We start from the raw sequence: 22,677 nt of genomic DNA on the forward strand, positions 1-22,677 counted from the left end.
GGATCACAAGATGGGCGTGGTGTGATGAAGATGTGAAGGTAAACATGCGAGCGGCGTGGGGGGGGGGGGGGGGGGGTTGTGTAGCGAAGGCCGTCCCCCAGTGATGTCATCTAAGCTGGCGGGCGGGCGGGCACACACACACACACACACACACACAAACACACACATACACACTGGAGAATAAAATATAAGGCGCAAAGGAAAAATATCGACGTATAGGAGCTGACTTTGAAATGTACCCTGAAGTCAACTACAAAGAGTCCGTAATGAGCCTTTAGTGCAAAATCAGCAGGTCGTTTTTGATGGACAGGTAGGACAGGAGCAGGTGGGCTTTCATCTAAGCACCTGGAATGTTTGTGACCGGCAGCCTTCATCTGTCTTCAGTTGAATATATTTGTGTATATGTATAAAATGAGTTAGAACCGGCACATTACCTCTATTATACCTGCTGCATTTTAGGTAATAAGTACATTTTTATCGGTTGTTTTTTGTTGGAATTGGTGTTCTTGTAGACTTGTATTGGAGTGTAGAATCTCCCCATTTATCTCCCTCCTTCACACTCATCCTCACATTTACACTTTCTGGTTGGTTAGGGCCCATGAAGAATCCCTCTAACCAGCCAGTCAATGGACTACACATGAATACAGGTTGTAGGGAGAAGTAGAAAAGCCATCATTACTATGCACGTCACTTTATAAACCTGTGTATAACATTCTAATGTACATTTTTTTGTAACAGCGTTTTTTTAGGTTTTTTTTCCCCATGCATTCTTCTTGGGGCCTACATTACCCACAATGCAACTAAACTCGGATGACTCATCTGTAGTATCAGGTATGTTAGGATGACAGCAGCTAATGTGGCCTCAAGCAGAGATGAGGAAAAGCTGCAGAGGTCTGGTAAACTCACTTCTTCCATACAGCCCCATATATGTTCATTTTCCAAACTAGTTTCAAACCTTATTCAAATGACACTGACTCATGTGACATCACTTTATCAGATTTCACAACAGCTCCCTCTGGAGAGCTTTATGCTACGTTTTTTTTCTTTTTTTTTTCTTACAAATGCAGTAGTACTCCCACAGCACCTTGAAACAGAATCCTGCATGGGTTCAGCTACCAGACAGGTGACCTGCACATTTTGATGAGATGGGTGAAAAATACCCTACTGTATAAATTTGTGGGTATGGGTCAGATCGGACACATGAGGACAGCGCCTGCAATGCTTAACCTACTTCTAAAACGCAATTTTTGCAAACGTGAATACATATATTTTTTAGTAACACATCCACAACAATATGCCAACAATTCAAACTGATAAAAGCCTTTTTTAAATCACGTAGTTTTTTTGTGTGCATACGTCCTCCTAGAACTCTGCTTTCATTTAAAAAATCACATCTCTTACACTGCAGTGGTTGAAATGGATCCTGAGGAGTGAAAAAAAAAGAAAAGCAAGTGAAGATGTTTTGTATCTGATGTAGTAGACTGATTTTAATTAGGGTGCGGGTCGGGTTCTGGTTCTATTCAAAGCAGGTCGGTTGGGGTACGGAATTTAATCAGTGATGCTGTCAAATAAAGAGTTGGGTGCGGCGTTAAGCACGGTCGGTATGGGAAGGTACGGGTTAGTAACATGGGACCTGTGCAGCACACTGATACACTGATGACATTAACATTGCTGATTCTTGAGGATTATACAGTTATACTCTAAACCATACCACTAATCAATACTCCAAATGATGTACCGCATGGAGCTCTATTACATGTTGCTTTTTAATTACATGCACTTATGATGCCAATAACCTGGACTCCCCCTTTTCATCATAACATAAATGAATTATGGTTTTCTGGGTAAAGTAATGACTTTCAATAGAGGATCCAGAATTTCTACGTTCAGCACTTTATTTCACTATGAGAGCAAATCAATGTTATTAATGGGGAGTAATTGTACATAGTTTCTCCGTCTGCTTTTCAGTGTAACTTCCAGACAGTCAAATATTGAAACAAAGTGGTTGAAATTAGCAGAATGGAACGGTTATAGGCGTACAGTGTATTTATCAGGAGGGGAAAAAAATCCACGGTAATGTTTGAGGAACGAAGCGCCGCGTGTGGTTGTCCAAGCCTTCAGGATTCTGTCAGTGTGATCCATTGTTCTGAGCATCATGTTGGGGTTCTTTTTTAATATGCCAATGAAATCTGGTTGATTCGATTGAGAAGCGGCCCCATGCCGAGTCAGTGGCAAAGACCGGGGGCTGCTTTAATAGTTTCTGACAGGGAAATCAAAGATCAAGATGGAGTGCTGTACTAAATGGCAGCTCTTTATAATTACAGGGCAGGTGGGCTTCAGCCTGGCAGAAATAGCGTCTGGAATCGTAGCTGCGTGGAATTTTGGCTGAAAATTTAATGAAGCAGAACCCCCCCCCCCCACATGCACTTCTACCCTGCTCCCCCGCAGCGGAGGGAAAAAACTGTTAGAAAATGCACCTGGCTTATGATGAAATACAGGCGAAGTTTGAAGACATATTTCCATCTGACACACGTGAGAGATACGCTTCCATCACCCCCCGACGATCAGCATCACCCTCCAACTATCTGTCAAATAAACCTTTGTCTCCGTTGCAGGAGGATCTCTATTAAAACTCACCACTGGTGCCGTTAATAAACCCGAACTACAGCTCTGTTCTTTTTTTATTAGTCCTGCTAGGACACTTGCAACACAGAAAAGGAAAGTTTAACTAGGGGTATAATTCTCAGAAATTTCCACACTGTGACAAATTAAAACAACAGCAAAAACAGCTCTAATAACTTGTGGCACATTTTGTTATGAAATTAAAGCAACATCGTCCTTTTTTATAGTTGAAATACTCAGGAAATAAGCAACTAATGTCAGAGCAATTTCCTCTTGCGAGCTCTTTGAAGTAGTTGCGCTTGTTGTGACACAAGTGGAAATACCACATCTGTCCTTAGTGGGAAGCAGAAATCCCACCATCGGATTCAACATGAAACAGCTTGCCGTTTGCTCAACCTGCGTTTCGACCGCGAGGGATAAAAGCGAACTGCGTGTTTTCAATTAAAATGATGCAAATGAAGCTTGATATGTGCTGCACACATGCATCTGCTTTAGGTCAACTTTCCCAAGTGGCTTTACTTTCAATTACATTATGTAATGAATCCATCAAATGAAGTCAGACAAATTAATAACAGCAAAACAGTGGAGCACTTGTGACTGCACATTCAAACAGAGAATGGTATGGATTGACTCATACTCTATATTCTGCTTTGCTGTGTCAGTGATGGAACAGAATTATGTGGGAGCTTTTTTTCCCAGTAATATGAGCAGTGTCCAGCAGTGTTTCCTGTCTGTACTGTACTGCTCAGTTATTGTTACATATAAGGCCTATTGTGGAGCGATATGGGAATATGTATGTACAGTAAAACCCAGTTTTCATGAGACAAAAGAACCACAGAAAAGGCCCAAAAATCAGAAGGCTATGAATTATTTATTCATGAAAGCACAAATCATACAAAAAGTATTATGTTAAAGGACACATTTAAACAAAAAACACATTTCAGGTTTGGTGTGCAAGATAAATGGTGTATATTCATCATTTTATTTTCACTTAAAGAACATTTAATCAATTCAATATGAAGAGTCATGGTACATTTAAACACAACCTACATAAACTGAACTGTAAATATTTCATTTTTATTTGCATTTTTTCATTTCTCCTCTTTCTTTTCTCTCTTCGTCATAAATAGACACACTCACATATAAGGGTCAGTGACAAATACGTGTGCAAAATAAGCAATTGAAAAATATGTTTAAAATAGTTTTAAAAGCAGCATCAGGTTTGTTAAAATGTGCATTTTGTATTTATGTGGGCTTTATGTCATTTGAAATGATTTTTTTTTTTTTTTTCCAAAAGTAAGACTGAATGCTCCTGAAAATGTCAAATGGTGTAACCACAAAAGAATTATTAATATTCAATATTTTATCCACCTACAGTGTATCTAAGTGGACTTATACTAATAATTACTTTTTTAGAATGTAAAAGGTTCCTGATCTCCATGGTTACCCAGATGAAATGTAATATTTAAAACAATTGTATTCCATTAGCTTTATTTAATATAAAAGTTATAATGTAAGATCATGACAAACTAGTTGATATGGTGTTTTATTGACAATTTACTGTTTTTAAGAAAGTTGAATTATTTGGTACAAAGTTTTTATGGTTACACCACTTAGACATTTTTGCCATAATCCTTTAATATATTCTCTCAACATGGATTAAAAGCAGAAATTTGATGCTGGGTCCACAAAAAAAGAATGTGTGTAAGTTATTCATATGTTGATTTTTAACCACATGGACACAAAAGAACATCAGTGACACATATACACACATGTGCACTGCAACCTGATCATGTATAACAATCAAGTCAACATGTGCTGTCATTTCACACCGATGCATGTAATGTGATATAAAGTAAAGGTTAGGGTTCTGTAATTGAAATTGAAAGAACTTCACTTGACCTGCTCAGCATTGCCTGAAAGAAAAATGATATATGATGAATTTACTTTTGAAAAAGCAAATCCAACATGTTTCATATTTATATGAGATATGCATTGATTTCTTTGTGTATGTCTTTAAGTTCGCTATAAATTCCAATTCCTAAATTACATTTCATTATATTTACTGTAACATGTCATACCTGTCAGCATCCATCACCTACAATACACCTCATCTGTATTGTTTGTGTGGATTTGTTGTGTGTTTGAGTGGCAACACACTGCTGCTGCTGAGCGCTGCATTCATGTAGCTGCACTGAGTCTGACAAGGAGCAGGTTTGTGTGGCAGAGTCAAACCGGGTTAACATCTGTCCAGACATCAGATAGGAAGGCCACACACAGGTTTGTTTGAGCCCTGACCTCTGAGCATTAGGTCCAGAATGAGGGCAGTGAGGCTGCATTCTGCTGATTTGCTGTTAGTGGAGGAAACATTGACCCAGAAGCTTTTGGGATGGATTTTCCTCTCTGTGCTGAGCTGTAGCTTCCTGACTGATTACTGTGTTCTGAAGCAAAGCAGACCAACCTTTCTCTCAAACGTAAACACATATGGTGTGGATTTGTATCATATAAAGGCACGCATTCTTTGCTGCTTAACTGCTTTGGAGACAGCATTATCTTGAATTCTCCACCGATACAGTATTTATGTCTGGCGCGCCGAAGCCACCGAGGAGCCAATAAAATGACACAATTCTTCAAACAGCTTCTGTCCCGCGAGTGGTTACAGCAAACAGGGCCGGCTGCCTCGATGGCTGGTTATTGTGTGCCATTTTAAGAAAAAAGGCCATTACATCTTCACCTGTGGGGGAGAGAGAGAGAAAGAGCGTGGGATGAGGAGTGATGTGGCTGTCGGGTTCTGTCAGCGGACCGCTTCCTGTTTGTCTCACACTCGCCGCCCGCTGAGAACGCCGCACGATTTACTCTCTCTCAAGTCGAGGTGTCCATTTATCTCAAGGAGAGATGTCAAAGGTGTGACAGATGAGAAAAGGACCTAATATTTCCTTTAGCTGATGTCTAGTCAGCCACCACCTACACTAACTGCTCTGTCCACATCCTCCATGTTTCCATTATACTGTGAGTTTCTGTCTGCCAATTGCATTCTAAAGCCTGTTGTTATTAGTTTTTATGTTTTTTTTTATTGCAGAACCAATAAAAGTAAGTTATTTAGGGAAAAAAACACATCAACATTGGTAATCAACCCCTTGAGTTTATCATCTGTTCTCTAATGCTGCAGCAGGATTTACACTTTCATTACTGCAACATTACAAGTCTGCTAACCGCATGAAAATGTAGTTTTTATCCTGCATGACTAATTTAAATGATTTCATATAAATATCTGCAGTTATTCACACTGTTGCTCAGAGAATGATGAAAACCAATAACCAGGAGGAGTATTCATTTGAAATTTAAAGCAGCATTAATCAATGAATCGCTATAGGCGATATATTATATTATCTACAAGGGTCGGGAAGATGAGCAATTCAAAAATATGTTAAAAAATAGTTTTAAAAGCAGCATCAGGTTTGTTAAAATGTACATTTAGTATTTTTGTTGGTTTTATATAATTTGAAATGACATTTGCACCATTTTTTTTACCAAAAGTAAGACTGAATGCTCCTGAAAATGTCAAATGGTGTAACCACAAAAGAATGATACATATTTAATATTTTATCCACCTACAGTGTATTTAAGTGGACTTATAATAATAATTATTTCATTTAAAAACTGTAAATGGTTCCTGGTCTCCATGATTCCCCAGATGAAATGTAATATTTAGAACAATTGTATTCCATTACCTTTATTTAATATAAAAAGTTATAATGTAAGATCATGCCAAACTAGTTGATATGGTGTTTTATTGAGAATTTAGTGTTTTTAAGCAAATTGAATTATTTGGTACAAAGTTTTTATGGTTACACCACTTAGACATTTTTGCCATAATCCTCTAATATATTCCCCCACTGATCTCTTTTCCAGCAGCAGGCAGCTGTTTTCAGCAAAAACCCTGCTGTGCACTACCTGCCAGCATTTAACAATCGAAAGACAGCAACTAGCTGGTGAACATAATGGTGCATTATTATCAATAGTTCTAAATATTATGATACAATATACTGTAATATGCTAAATATTTCTGAGGAGTTGGTGGGGACCAAAACTGAGTGAAAAGCTCCAATTGACTGAAACATGACTCCAAATGAATGCTAGTGTTGCTCTGTTACTGCCACATGTAAATACTAATGACACGTTCACAATATCAATATTATAATGAAGGTGTTTTGTTTCTAGCTTTTTTTGTTTGTTTTGTTCTTCAATTGGCAAAAAAACCAACAAATCAGCTGAAGCAGCTTTAAGCTAACTGGCCAGATCTAAATTATCTGGTTACGGAGTCTCATGCCAACACGGTTGTAAAATTATTTTGATTTAGCACAATCAAAAAATTGTTGATTTATAACTTGATGTCTGGAGCAGGAACTGTATTGCTGGTAAATGCTGTTGCCAACTTGGCAACCTTGTTGCATTTATCAGCTTTTGTGGTCCAAAGGCAGCAAATTTGGCTCAAAATGATACTTACTGTAACATGATGATGATCCCACCGAACAATTCACTCAATATTAGTGTAATAGTCTTCTCTAGAGCCTCAATTGACAGAAAATAATCATTAACAATCATTATGATGGCCCATTATTAAATATTCAAGTTGTGTAATATGACTAAGTCTAAAGCCATGCAAGGGGCTTCTTAGTTTTGCTTGCCAACAGACACACATTTGTTCGACTGTTGGTCAAACAAACCAAGTCTTCTCCCACAAAAGCATTCTTCATATGTAAACTAGTGTATGACATCATCTGGTCAATTTTAGAGCTTGTTTTAGCAACCGACAGCTATATGCGTAGAGAGAAGTTAAAAGGACAATGTTGGAATAAACCTGTATAACCCTTGATATTATGATGACTACTGACATAGAAAATCCCTGATGTAAATATTCCACAGAGCAGTGGCTATAAGGTGCAAAATCATATGGAATCAAAAAATAATGAACCAAATGTGGGAAAAAAATAACTGAAATGTGTTTTCAACAACATATACTTCAGCTGCTAAACAGATAAAAAATCTATAAGTGCAACAAGAAAAACACAAAAAATTCCACCTTGTACACTGTAAAGTTAAAACCTTGAAGCACAAGATGACTCAGCAAATATTTAACCATGAACAGCTTCGTCCAAAAGACTGAAACCAGAGAACCAGAGAGTGTAATCTGTGATTTCATACAGAACTAATGTACAGCTTGGACCTGCTCCACTGACAGGAACAGCAGACTGATCCTTCTCTAAAACATGCAAAACAAGCTGTAACCCTGGAACCTTTTTATTTGCAGTTCCCAGTCGTGTTTACTGTCTTTCCCCATGTATTTACTATCCTGCTCTCCTCTGATATGACATAACAGATTACAGGAGAAACCTTGTCCCTTGTTGCAGCAATGAGGAACAGACATAAACACTTTCATAAAACTGTCCCACAGAAGGAACAAAGAGAAGAAGAAAATCAGGCCTCTGGCTCAGTATACCAAGCTGCACAATCATTCTGCTGCCTGAACATTAAAGCTGCATTTATCACTTTTCCTTTGGCCACTTGGGGGCAGAACTCCATAACAATTATCACCTAATGAAGTAATAATGTCTGATGAAAGCACTGAGGCCCTGTTCACACCTGGAATCTTGGGTGACCAGAGGACAAGTAGGATAAGTAGAAGTGTGAATGCATCCAAGACGCAATGAGAACGCATTTAGATATAGTCTATGGCCACATTCTTGTAGCATTCATTCATCCATTTATCCTCTAAAGCACACTTGTCGAACCTATTCCACAAAAGTTCACGTGGCTGCAGGTTTTCATTCCATCCAAGCAAGAGCACACCAGGCGTGACTCATTTCATCAGCTGATCTCAATCTTCAGACAGTTGATTTGTACACATGTGTGCTCTTGATTGGTTGGAAACAAAAACCTGCAGCCACACGGCCCTTTATGGAATACATTCGACATGCCTGCTCCAGAGGGTCGCAGAGGGGCTGGAGCCAATCCCAGCTGCCATTGGTGCGAGAGGTAGGGTACAATCTCAACAGGTCGCCCGGTCCATTACAGGGCTAACATAGAGTGGACAAACAACCATTCACACCTACAGGCAATTTAGAGTTACCGATTAACCTAAGTTACATGCTTTCGGTCTGTGGGAGGAAGTACCTGGAGAGAACCCACACAGACACAGTGAAAACATGCAAACCCAGTGGGTTCAAACCTAGAACCCTTTTACTGTGAGGCGACAGTGCTAACCACTACAACAAAGTGCCACCCTGGTTTTTCTTGTAGCATTCTGTATGCAATGTGTCCTTTGGCCACATTGGAGGCCTACTCACCTGACGTCCTCCGTGCAAACAGAAGTAGGTACTCATTTGCTCCAATGGCGCCATATTAAAGTGTTAAATAAAGGTTGCATTGCAGATTGCTGACAGTGTGAGCTGAAGTACTTGAGATGTCCACTTGTGATTGAATCACCCAAAACACGTTTCTGTCAGGTATGAACAGAGCCTGAGACTGAACTAAGAGAGCAAAATGGCTTTTTTTGTTAAATAATGTTTGGTATTTCTCAGTGAAATGGAAAGCTATTCTATATACAGTAACAGTCAAAAGTTTGGACACACTTTCCCATTCACATTATTGAGAAAGTGTGTCCAAACTTTTTGACTGGTACTGCACATTAAGCAACAACTGGATGTAAATCTTACTGAAAGAACTGATTTAATAGCATAATGGTGATGGCAATTCAGCAGAAATCCAATGGTGAAATTTCTGGATAAAATGTAATTTTATACATTTTTTTAACCGTTTAAGATGATTACAGTTTGGCCATATTTTTTACAGAATTATTCTGGCAACCACAACTGTCAGTTTCTTCCCGTAAGAACAACAGGATCTTTTTTACAGTGTCAGAACAATCAGTATCACAAACACAAACTTTGACATAAAAATACCTAAGAGGAAAAAGTTCGCCAGGCGAGGTTTTCACTGGTGTTGCAGCAATAACTCACTGCAGACTGAACGTTCTGCACCTCTGGAGTTTAATCGTGATCTGTGCAAACTTCAAAAACAATTTTGTCCACGTTTTGAAAGCCTCATTCCTTATGATGACACTATTACCTCATCCTGAGAATCCACCCATCTATCATCTCCCTTGGAGTTTTTTTTTCTTCTCATAGAAAAAGTAAACTTGCTGGCACAAATCAATATGAAGTGATAGTGAAGTCAAGTGTTTCATGTCTGCTGCTGCAAAAACAGGCGATCAGCTGGTTGCAAAGTACAGTTTCTCTGTCTCCCCAACCAGTAATATGACAACTAAAAATCAGCAGAGGTTGCTAAATGCTAGTCAGTAAAACAAAGTAAACATCACACAAACAGCACGCTCTGGAGAGTTATGTGTTTATGATCTCTGCATCAGACTGAGACAATTTTTTTTTTCTCTTTTTTGAAGTTGATGATCAATACCAGTGATTCAACATCTGCTCCTGTGCCAGAAATGTCAGGTGCTGAAATTTTCAGGCTTTCAGAAGTCACTGTCCAGCTGGTATTCTGTTTCTATAAAAGCTTCCATTTGAAACTCTTACACCTATACCCACCTATTTGGATTCAATCTGTTCAGTGGAGGATGGCGTGAACAAGATGCCCCCCCCTCCCCGCCCCCCGCAAAACGAGACAGTCTGCAGAGGATTCGCCACCCTATCATCACATGTTCCTCACAGCCTCTCAAGAGAACATGAGTGACTAGTGTGAGATGGATTTTTGGAAGGGTGAAACCTACATGGGTCACATCAGTTGAGCCCTCCAAAGTCAGGTAAAAGACATCTCTTAGTCACATCTTTTAACTTTGACAAAGTCATATAGATTCAAAGTGTTCTTAGTAGTACAGAGGACATGCAGCTAAAACAAGTTAAGCAGAGTTAAACAGACACAAATATATAGTTTACTGCACAGGCAAGTATGTAGAATATGGTCTTATTATGAAGCTCATGTCTATGATGCATCCTAGATAGCATGCAGAAGTGGGCTACTTCAGGCGGTCATGCAGCACTGCTGGCCTTCTTCTGGTCAAGATAAGATGGATATGAGACTGAAATGACCTACAGTACATGTTAAATAGAAAATTTGGCCCAAATTTCCCAAATCAAATGTGAGCCTTTTTTTGGTAAAGATACAGTGCTGTTGGATATGTGTATTCTGGATGTGGTTCAGTTCTGGTTTATCTGTTTTTTCTTGGGTTGACATACGGCACTGCTATGGCTTGCTTGTGGTCCAGATCTAGGAAACAGGAGCGGACCGCCAAAGTGCCATCATTCCATGCGGTATGTGGGCTGGATGAAGGTGCCAAAAGTGTCGAGTGTGGGCCGGATCTGGACCACAGAAATCTTGCTATCTGGGATTATACACATACTAATAATGTGTTATCATTTGCTTATAGCACTGTATAATCATAGTTATACGCGCACATATTCATATAGCTTTATAACTAAAACCCATGATAATGACTTATTAGGTCAAGTATTATAATACTTCATAATTGCTGGTCACTTACTGACATTTGTTTGGCAAACATCATGACATACTATAATAATCATTGTTAAGTAACACATTACAATCATTTTATAATGCATTATAATGGCTGTTATAATGTGTTATAATATGATTATAAGTTACTCTAAGTGTTCATTGAGTGCTTTTAGTAAAGTGAGAAAACAGCTGACCCTTAACCGTTTGGCCATGAGCCAGCGTGTCTGGTCATGTGTGGTGGTCACTCTGTAGAGTGCACAGGCCTCCACTGTGACACTGTGTAACAGCAACATGCCAAACATTGTACAATTCATTTATATATTTAACGGGTCATAACAGAAATGGAGAGAATCAAAAAGTTGTGTCAAATTTCTGTTATGACCCGTTAAAACATATAAATTAATTTTTACAACATTTGCCTCTGGAGAGTAATGACTACACACGCTGGCTCTACACCAACAGCTTATTTCTTTGGCTGGTTTGCTGTCTGTAGTCTTGGAGACCAGGGTTAGAACCCTACTTTGCAACACATACATTTAATGGTATTTATCTCACTTTACTTAAAACATCCAACGGCCACTTATAGTAACTTATAATCACATTATAATGCATGATAACAGTGATTATAATGCAATATAAAATGATTACACTGTATCACAGCCATAAGAATTATAATACACTATGACACTTGCAAAGAAACATCAGCAATTATGAAGTACTATGATACTTGACATTGTGAATATGTATGAGTTCTTATAACTATAATTATACAGTGCTATAAATGCATTATAAATATGTGTTGTGTTGTGTTTTTTTTTGTTTGTTTGCTTACAAAGTAATTTTTAAACTTTTTTTTAGAATCACCAAGTTATAACTTTTAACAGCAACTGCTATGGATGTTTCTTTGTCTTAAAATATTCAAAGTAAAACCTCCAACCTCCAACTCCTGCTCCTGGATTTCGTCCTCTTTCACAGCTCTTGCATTCTGACACACCACTACAGTCTTATGACATCTTGACATCATATGTAAGAGCTGTGGAGAAAACACTGGTGTAATGGCAAGGACGCCTGACCAAAACAACATTAACTGGCAACTGAGCCAGCAGCTCAGATGACGTTCAGCTCTCCCTAAAAAAATGACCTTAAATTCAAGTAAAATCCAATTCTAACAAATTGTGTGAAGAGGAGCTTTGTTTATTTGAAAATGTTCAGGCGAGTATGAAACAGAATCCCACATACTATATGCTGTAAATAGTATATTCCAGAGTGACGTTTGAAGAATGACACCTTGACTGATTTACAATTTCCCAGCTGATACTTAAGGCCTGTTTGGGAATTTTCCGTATTTAGGGGTCAAGCATGGGCCTTGGGGTCTCGGCAGAAACGGCACTTAATCTTATCAGAGAGAGAGATACTGTCTTCTCTCCTTGATACGATGGTCAACTTGTCTGTGGTGTTTTCTGGGAAGCGGGAGTCACTCTGATAACGGCAGCGTTACTGTAGTAACCAAGGTCAGAGGACTGTCTGATGAGTGTCTGACTCCCTACATCCCTACAGATGGATAACTGTGTTCCCTTGTTTGTAGAATAATGAACAAATAGGCAAATTCCATATGCTGTAGATGAAGTGAGTATGACCATTTATGGGCTCAGAGTATTCGTGACGGTATCTGTGAAGGCTTCCAGACTCCGAATCGTGGTAGCATCATGCATCAGAAGGATGTTTTTTAATAATACTTAGGCTCTCCCATATAAGGCCAATATGCAATGTCTTCAAATGTAACAATTTTAATAAAGACTTACAAAGACTTTGCGCTTCCAGTGGAATTCTATTCTTAGTTGAGCGGAAGATGTTTCAGACAGCATGCATGACTAACCCCAACTAAAAAAAGTCATTAAACATCAGGTCACATGGGGCAGAAATCAGTGCTGCGCTGCTTTCAGAGGGCTGAACCCTTCCTGCATGTTTGACATCACAGATTAGGTCATAGGTTCACCTGAAACATGCAGAGAGGACTGCAACAAACACTGTATTTACACTGAGGCCGATCATTTAATTGAATCCACATTAATCCAATCCTGCCATTTACTGCGAGTGCAACATAAACACCTTTAACAAGGTTATGTTAGTCATATAAACGTTGAAATTGAGTGTACATAACCTGATTAACACACAAAGATTAGCTGTCAATCTTTCAAATGACTGGTGGTGTGCATGTATGCTAAATGGACGATATATATGACCACCTGTGCAGTTGAATACTGCTCATAATATATTCACACTGCACACTTTCATGTTACAGTCTGGAACAGAATACAGAATATATGATGTATGATGAAGAAAAAAGAAAGAAAATAATGGATAGATGGATAGATGGATAGATAGATAGATAGATAGATAGATAGATAGATAGATAGATAGATAGATAGATAGATAGATAGATAGATAGATAGATAGATAGATAGATAGATAGATAGATAGATAGATAGATAGATAGATAGATAGATTACTTACTTAAAATATGTGTAGAATAATCTAAAATATAAATACATATATGAATATGGGCCAATGACACACAACAGTCAATTATTGCACTGGGTCCGGGGGTGGCAGTTCTGTGTCTGTGTGTGTGTGTGTGTGTGTGTGTGTGTGTGTGTGTGTGTGTGTGTGTGTGTGTGTGTGTGTGTGTGTGTGTGTGTGTGTGTGTGTGTGTGTGCGTGTGCGTGCGTGTGTGTGTGTGTGTGATCTCTGCAGTAGTCAAATACATCAACATTTTACTAATAACCTTCACATCCATACATGGTCTGGCTCCACTGTACATGTGTGAAACCCTCACACCCTATTACACACCAAAATCTGAATATCAGATGTTCTTACATGTTCCAAGGTCCGGACTTAAAACTAAAGGAGACCACGCGTTGACTGTTGTTGCCTCAATGCAGTGGAACAAACCCCCCCCCCCCCCCCCCCCCCCCCCTCAGTATCGAGTCAGCTGAGTCTGAACCTGTGAATCCTGAACAACCTTTAACCTGCAGCCTCATTGAGCTATGAGGCTATAACCAATGAGAGCTTTCTGTTCCTTCCACATTTCTCTGTTACCACTTTCTACATTGAACTGTAGTCCTTGTCATTTCTTCTTCTATACTCTACACAGCAAAGTGTCACAAAGCTTTATCTTAAGTCCATGTTCAGACTGGAAACAGCACTGACAAGACAAGAGGCTTGTCAGTTAGAGCCTTTCACTACAGGTACTGATGAGAACATGAGGTATTCAGGAATGTGCCAAATCGTAACAGTTTTATCCTCCAATGAGGCAGGATTTTACATTCCCAGAAAGTTAATACACCTGTGAAATGGGTGCTTTTGCAACCAGAACAGTAAAACTTTTTATAGAAAATCAGGTATTCTACTTGTGTTGGAATGACTGTCTAACATAGTGCATTGTGTCAAAAGCTGAGCTAGGTTCAATGGAGAACCTTTGCAACTGAATGTCTGCTTTGCCAATACAATTTTTTAACAAAGCCCAGGTGTCAGTCTGAGCACATAAAGGAAATGATATGCTGGAAACCAACTAGTCTGTACAAAGTATCATCTGAACATAAGTGTTAGTTGGTCCAAACAGCCACACTCAAAGGCATCATGATAATTATTCACATGTGGATGATGATGCATACCTGCACGCAGTCCCTCCTCCAAGGTGTTACTGGTGTTGCACTAATAACCATCTAACCTGACCCTCTCTGACCCTAATCTGACCCTAATCTGACCCTAATCTGACCTATTAAGCAAATTTAAACCGGATAAATTAACATGAAAATGAAAAGTGAATCCAAATTCAGACTGTGTTTCTTTGACTTTGTTGCTGTACTTGTTAACATTCTGGCCTTGTCTCTCCTCGTCTCTGTTTGTGTCCCTTGTTTTTTTATCCAAAGCACTTAATGACACCCCTGCTTGTTAAAAATTTTCCGTATAAATAACCTCAACTTGACAGCACCCTGACTTAGCCATTTTTTTTAACCAAAGCGTTACAGATGGATGTTTGCTGACTGAACATCGAGGATAACAATATATCTACTGTTTGCTATCTCTCTCGCTGACAGGAATAGCATTACGTTTGTTGCCAAATGCACCTTGTGCATGATTAACTATCTTTGGTGTATTAAAACACACTCGCGTAGCCATCTGCCAAGTACGATTGTGTTCAACCACCGAAACCATTTCATGAGAAAACTCATTTTCAGCCTCTTAATTATTTTTTCATTACAGTGGGGCTGAGGAGTAGATTGGAATTGGACAGTAATTGCCCGGCCTGAGCGGTGAAACAATCCTGATGCATCAGTCTAGATGAATTGTGACAGGGAGACATCTCGCAACTGTGCAGCGCCCATTAGCCCGTTTCCTCCTTTTCTGATCGCCTAAAAACCTCCTCGGATTGTGGTCAGTGCAAGGTCAGCGCAGCGGCCTTTTAAGGGAGGCAGAGTGCCAGCGGCAATCTGCACAAAATGTTGATAACCTTGTCGCCAGCATTGCGACCGTCCTTAAGCGTGTCCGATGGTGAGTGGCTGTCACATTGCGGTGCACTTTACTATTCTCCAGAAGCTGCCACTGGAACTAAAGGGGGCAGCTCCTGCAGGTTTAAGAAGGATGTGTTCAGCACAGCTTGTGAGGTTGCTGTTAGGATTATCTTTTTTTCCCCCCCCATCTGCGCTGTGATAGGAAATCTTCTCCAAAAAAAAAAAAGGACTATCATGTGCAGCGCTGCCAATCAATACAGCTCTCTCTGCAAGAGTTAAAAAAAGGGGCTCTCTGCTGTCAATTCAGCTTCAGTCCCCCCGCCTGTTCCCAAATCTGGGTTCATCCTCCCTGCGATGGCCAGTTTCTTGCAAGATAGTGTAAATATAAGTACACATATTGTGTCCGTGAAGTTGGTGTACAAATGTTCCAAAAGTGTCACGCAGTATGAATCTGTTTGTCTAAAATGTGAGCATGTACCTTAAACTCTATACAGCAGCTACTGTAGCTGCAAGGGACAATTACAGTGTAGTGGTACCAAGCTTCTCATGGGACATGAAGTCAGTCAACTGGCTTGACTGAGAGTGAGCGCGATGGGGACACAAACTTTTGGTGAGGAGAAGAAGAAAAAAAAAAGGCTTGAAACTTGAAATATCATCATAAAAAATGATGTAACAATAGCACAAGTAGCACAAGTAGAGTCAAATCAACATTTTAACATTAGCAAACACTAGCCACCATAAGCTAGTGGTCATACCTGACCAACAAAGGCTGTTCAAGCTGAAATGGGGCATTCACACTCTCATTATGGTGGTGATTATTTCTGCCTGGTGCACCTGGAAAAGAAAACAAAGAAACATTCCATTCCTCAAGTGTTTCATCAGAAAGCTCTCTCTCTCTCTCTCTCTCTCTCTCTGCAATGGTGTTCAATCAGGAGTTTCACTTGTTTTAATGGACTTTCCAAACAAACAGCAGTAAAAGGCCTCAGGCTCTACCAGAAAGCATACTGCGGCCTTGCTGAGGCTCGTTTTCCCTTGAAGGCTCTCCAGCTGCAGCCAGGTTTCACACATGGCTGGACAATGACCGTGAAAGTAAAATTAAATCGTTCAGCCGCACCTCGGTCAGTGCCTGGACAGCGAGGCAGATCCGGCACGTCTTCATTCTTCACCTTAACCCAGTTGTATAAAGGTCAGCTTTGGTTCTGGGAAGCAAGGACACAGCGTTTTTTTTTTTTTTTTCCTTGGGGCAACAAAGCAACAGCTCAGCCCAAATGCAGCTCCCTGCGTCAGACAGTTCAATAAGGGCTCAATAAAGATCTGGTGGCCTCCGATAGCGCAGTCAGGTTCTTTATTATGAGAATGATGGGAGAGGAAAGCTGTGTTCAGAGGAGCAGTTTACATGAGGCAGACACATAACAGAGCAAACTCCTGAAACCAATCTAGTGGCCTCTGCTTTAAACCTCGTGGGGTACACAAACATTTCTCAAGTCTTATAAAAACTGATCGAACTGAAATGCAAACCTCTTACGAGAAAATTCACAAAACAGACACATGTACTGATTGATTGATTAGAATTCCAGTGTCATAAAAAGCTCTCAAAGAAATACCTGATTTTGAGGAATGTTAGACGAGACTGCAACCAGATCTCATATGTAAAAACCATGGTAACCAAAGTTAATGCACATACACAGACCAGGAAATCGCTTTACTTGTAATTTAGCTTTTGAATTTGAAACTTGATTCATTCCACAGCTAACTGCTAGCAACCCTAGTCAAAAAAGGGGGAGGAGGGATTTTCCTCTTTTCCTACATATCTAAAGATCCTGTTGGAATTCTATAGGAAAAAAGTTGTGTTTCTTTTGGGATTTGCACAGTCCTTTTGGGAATCAGTTTTTTTCTCTATTGGTTCCAAAAAAAATCTCTTGGGATTCCTCTGAGTTAAAAAATAAATAAATCCTTAAATCTAAATTTTCAGTCCATAAAAGAAATCACAATGCAAGAGTAGCAATGTCCCGTAATCTGGAGGTGGCAGGTTGGGTGGATGACTAGATGGTTGGCCTGTTGGCCTCTCGTTTCCAACCATGAATAACATGTTTAGAACCTTGATTTCTGTTGTTTTTTTTATGGTGTTTAAAGACCCAGGTATCTATCCATAATTACAATACAAGATCAGCCAATCATCTCCACCCCACCTTTCCCAGGACAACTTTTTCTACATTTTCAGTTACACTCAATCAGAGCTCCTTTCTGTTGGAACCAGTTACCAGTTCATATAAGAAATATATTTTCTGGATCAATTAAGTAATGCAGCATCATCACCCGCTTTCACTATCATGTTCTATGTGTCGGTAACTTGTCTCCTTTTCTTGTTACATTTGTAACACCTTAGTTTTTTATGTTTTGTTTAACTTTTGCATGTATTTGTGTGTATTTCTCTACTCTGTTTTTATGTTGTATGTCTCACCATAGGAGGGCCTGTGTTTGAGCCAACAGGTTAGGTGTCAAAGTACAATAAAAGCCCTGCTAGTGTCCTCTACAGGCTGCAATACAATACATTACTACATTATATACATACCCCGAGTAAAATGCACCAGAGATGAATGAATAAACAGTAACTGGCTTGTCCCTTTGTTCCCTACAAAACATCATGTTTTTCCAGATCATTTACTTTGTGTGATATAATCATGAAGATGGATTGCTTGCTATCATAACAAATATTCTGTCACTGCGTGGAGTGAAATACTAGATATTCAGGCAAAGAGACGAACAATAGAACATCAGCAGAGAAAGGTATTAAATGCCTTCATACATTGTGTAGAATATGTGATTCAAAGTTTAAAACAAAAATGTGCTTTGTTGAATAGGATTTATGTCCATTTAGATACTGCAGAATAATACATGGAGGAAATGGATTATGCCACAAAATGGCTTTGTTGTTGGAGGAAAAAAACCCTCCTGTTAGAGTGAATTGAGCTATTTTTATCAGTTTCTATCTGGAGAGGAGGGTGGAGGGTGGTGGGAGGGTGGAGGGTGGAAAAAAAAAACTTTTCCACTCAAAAGCTGGGAGTATTGTCTAAGGGACAGCTGATCCGTATGCTTTACCGCCAAGAGAAGCCACTTACTCCATCATCGCAGAAATCCCTGCAGTACAGCCTTCCCTTGTACATTTACAGGCCTGAGTTCAGCCCTGTATCCCACCTGTCAAGACAGAGAGCTAAACATGTCCATCTTACTCCATTTGGCAAAAAACACAGAGGGAAAAGCTGGAGAGGTGTGCTTCTCTATCTCTACTCTTACTCTTTTCTTCATTGTACTGTAATCGCAGGGCCGAACGGGTTGCATATTTATGAATCATTTATCAGGGAGCTAATGCATTGCACTAGGAGGAAGAGTGCCCACTTCGGCTGTAATTACTCCGGCACGAGATCCTGTTGGATTTCACATGGGAAGTCGCTCTTCTTCTTGTCTTTTTTGCTTGACCGTGTTCAATGATAAATATTTTCAAAGTTTTAGTGTAGAGAATGCTTTTACAGTTAGAGAGCGGGGATTGAAAAGTAGCCAAGTCTTGGGATGGAGTTTGGTGTCGGACATGTTCTTTACAACCCCAGTCTCACGGCCTGTTTGTAAAATAGTCACGAAATGTGTACACGGACACAAACGTTCCTATTTTTTTGTGACGCTCAGCACGACTTTCAAACTCATGGATTTCAATTGGAAGTATATTTGTCTGATGTCATCTACTACGTCTATATAAGGTACACATTTCCATGACTAGATAGATGGTTCGCCTGTTCGCCTCTCGTTTCCAACCATGAATGTCATGTTTACAACACTAACCCCTTTCCATCAGAATGTTTAGAACCATTTTTTTGTTGTTGTGGTGTTTAAAGACCTTCTTCAGGTATCTATCCATTATTACAATACTAGGTCATCTCCACCCCACCTTTCACAGGAAAACCTTTTCTTAATTTTCCGTTAGATTCAGAGCTCCTTTCTGTTGGAACTGATTACCAGTTCATATTAGATATTCCACCAGTCTAAACTCATTTAAGAAATTAACCATATTCTTCTTTCTGGATCAATTACATAATGCAGCATCGTAATTTGTCACCTTTTTTTGTTACACTTGTGACACCTTAGTTTTTTATGTTTTTGTTTAGCTATTGCATGTATTTCTTTATTATTATTATTATTATTATTATTAATTCATGTTGTATGTCTCACTATAGGACGTCGACCCGACAAGTTCTTATGTTTGGGTTTTATTATTGTCTTAATCTCCAAAAATTCTGCATGTATTACTTTTTTGTATTACATATTTTTGTGTCTTTATGTGCAATAAATAAACAATAAACAACCATATGCCTATATATCTATATGGATAAAAGATTTTTTTGGTGTCCATTTTGAGAGAATATATTAGAGGATTATGGCAAAAAAATGTCTAAGTGGTGTAACCATAAAAACTTTGTACCAAATAATTCAACTTGACTAAAAACACTAAATTCTCAATAAAACACCATATCAACTAGTTTGGCATGATCTTACATTATAACTTTTATATTAAATAAAGGTAATGGAATACAATTGTTCTAAATATTACATTTAATCTGGGGAATCATGGAGATCAGGAACCATTTACATTTTTGTGGTTACACCATTTGACATTTTCAGGAGCATTCAGTCTCATGGTAAAAAAAAAATGCTTCAAATGTCATTTCAAATGACATAAAACCAACAAAAATACTAAATATACATTTTAACAAACATGATGCTGCTTTTAAAACTATGTTGAAAGATGTTTTTGAATTGCTCATCTTGCCGACTCTTATTTGTCACTGGCCCATTTACACATGAAGAGGGTCTTTCACTGAAACATGGCATATATTTAAGTACAGTATCTTTATCGAGCAAGTGAAGACAGTGTGTGGGTGTCAATAAAAGCCTACTCAGGTGTGCAAGAGTGTTATGATTATTTTATTGGCTCAAAATAATTACCCTGTAGAAACTTGTTTATGCTGTGAGCCTCGAGGTTGTGTGAACAGATGTATCTTTAGAAAATCTTACTGCTTCCCCGTGTACTGTAGCTGTTGTGAGTTTCTACACAAAGCTTCACAGATGAACAGTTGTACTATAAGTGGCGACGCAGCAGGATTTTTAATGCAACATTTGCTGGATTCTCTGTGGAGAAAATGCTACAAAAACTCAGAGCTTGTGCCGTAGAGTTAGCTGTGATCACCGAGATGAAATGTCATAACAGTTCCTGATCATTGCTGTCAGGACAACAACTTCCCAGTGTGCACCTGAGCGAGGCCCGGAATCCCTAAACTGCTCTGGTGGTTTTTTATCATCCTCTCCCCTCTGAATCATATCACCTCTGCCATACCTTCCCCCCCTCTACTCAATCCAATATGCTCTTATCTAGATATAAAAAACATCCTTACCTCACCTCTTTGCTCACACTTCTCTTATCTCTTTCCCTGGCACTTTCCATTCTAGAATAACAGAAATACTGCCAGGGTCTTACAGCTCTGACCCTTGTAACCCTCACAAAACGGCTTGGATGGGGACTTAAGATCAAGCTGTATCTGTCAGTCTGTCAAATGTGACATTAACACCAGTGGTTGGGGGTTGACATTGTTTTTGTTGTCAGGAATACAAAGAAATGAAAGTGTTTTAGCGGAACATATCTCAGACACAGATACATATCTGTGCTGTGACATATACAACAGAACGTTTTAACTACTATGAAAATGCTACATACATACCAACAGATTATCCTTTAAAATAACAGTGATTGGCCTGATGAGGGCACTACAATTAAAGGTTAATTAAACTGCAAACTTTCAAAAGCAATAACTGTCAAATCACTGAAGCGATTTTAATGAAGTCTGGAGGGAAGATGCATCTTTATTATTTTTGTTAGTATGCCCATGCCTGTTTAGCCCACTTACATCCCTTATGGGGCTCATACAGTCAGCCGACGTGGGCTTCACATGTGGGGTCCATGTTACTGAAACCATGTGGTATCCGCAAAATTTGCCCAGTTCAAGCCCATGCCCACTTAGTACCCATGTAGCCCACATTTAACCCATGTAGGGCCCACATGGACATGCTGGCTGGGAATCGTTCCCTTTTGCACCCAGAAGTAGAAAATATGACTATTTGTATGGATTTGCTCACAGCCAATCAATGCAAGTGTTTTTTTATTTAATGCAACATGTGATTGGCCCACTGCCACAGCAGCTACAAGCTGTCTATTGTGGTAAAGTCGTGGTATTTTTGCATTTGTGTAAAAATCAAATCACGTAGATGTGGAGGAGTGGTGGCATTTTATGCAATTTAATGCTTCTATTCACATGATGGGTATCAAATGAAGTACTCAACTGGTATCCGTATCACTTTAAGGGTACGTGGATTGGTACTGGTATCATAATTTTTTTAAACGATACCCAGTCCTAGTTAGGGTTAGACATATTACATTGATGTCATGAACAGACAGTCCAGTAAGCTTTTGAAAATAAAAGCAAGAATACTAAATAATGGCGCTTTTCCACTATACAGTTCTAGCACTACTCGGCTCGACTCGACTCGGTACGGTTCCTGAACAGACCTTTTCCATTACTATAGTACCTACTCAACGTGGGCGGGGTCGTCATAGCACGGCTCCACCAAACTGCCGTGACTTCGTTTTATACGCGACACAAAACACATAAACAATGGAGGACATGGAGGCAGTGGTGTACTTGCTGCTGTATGTGGCTTTCTGTCACACACAAAGCAAGAGAAGAGAGCCGTATGGCTGTAACGCTGCTGCCGGTATTTAACAATGCTGGGTTTGATTCTTGTGTGGGACGGCTCATGACTCTTTTGACCAATCAGTGGCCGGCAGTCTGTTGACGTCACATTTAGTACCGGCTCGGCTCGCTTGGAACCTCACCAGAGCAGGTACTAAAAAAGTACCAGGTACCAGGTTCTATCCCTAGTGGAAAATCGTCATATGACAGCGCCT

The sequence above is a fragment of the Scomber scombrus genome, chromosome 17 (assembly GCF_963691925.1).
Source record: "Scomber scombrus chromosome 17, fScoSco1.1, whole genome shotgun sequence".
NCBI lineage: Eukaryota > Metazoa > Chordata > Actinopteri > Scombriformes > Scombridae > Scomber > Scomber scombrus.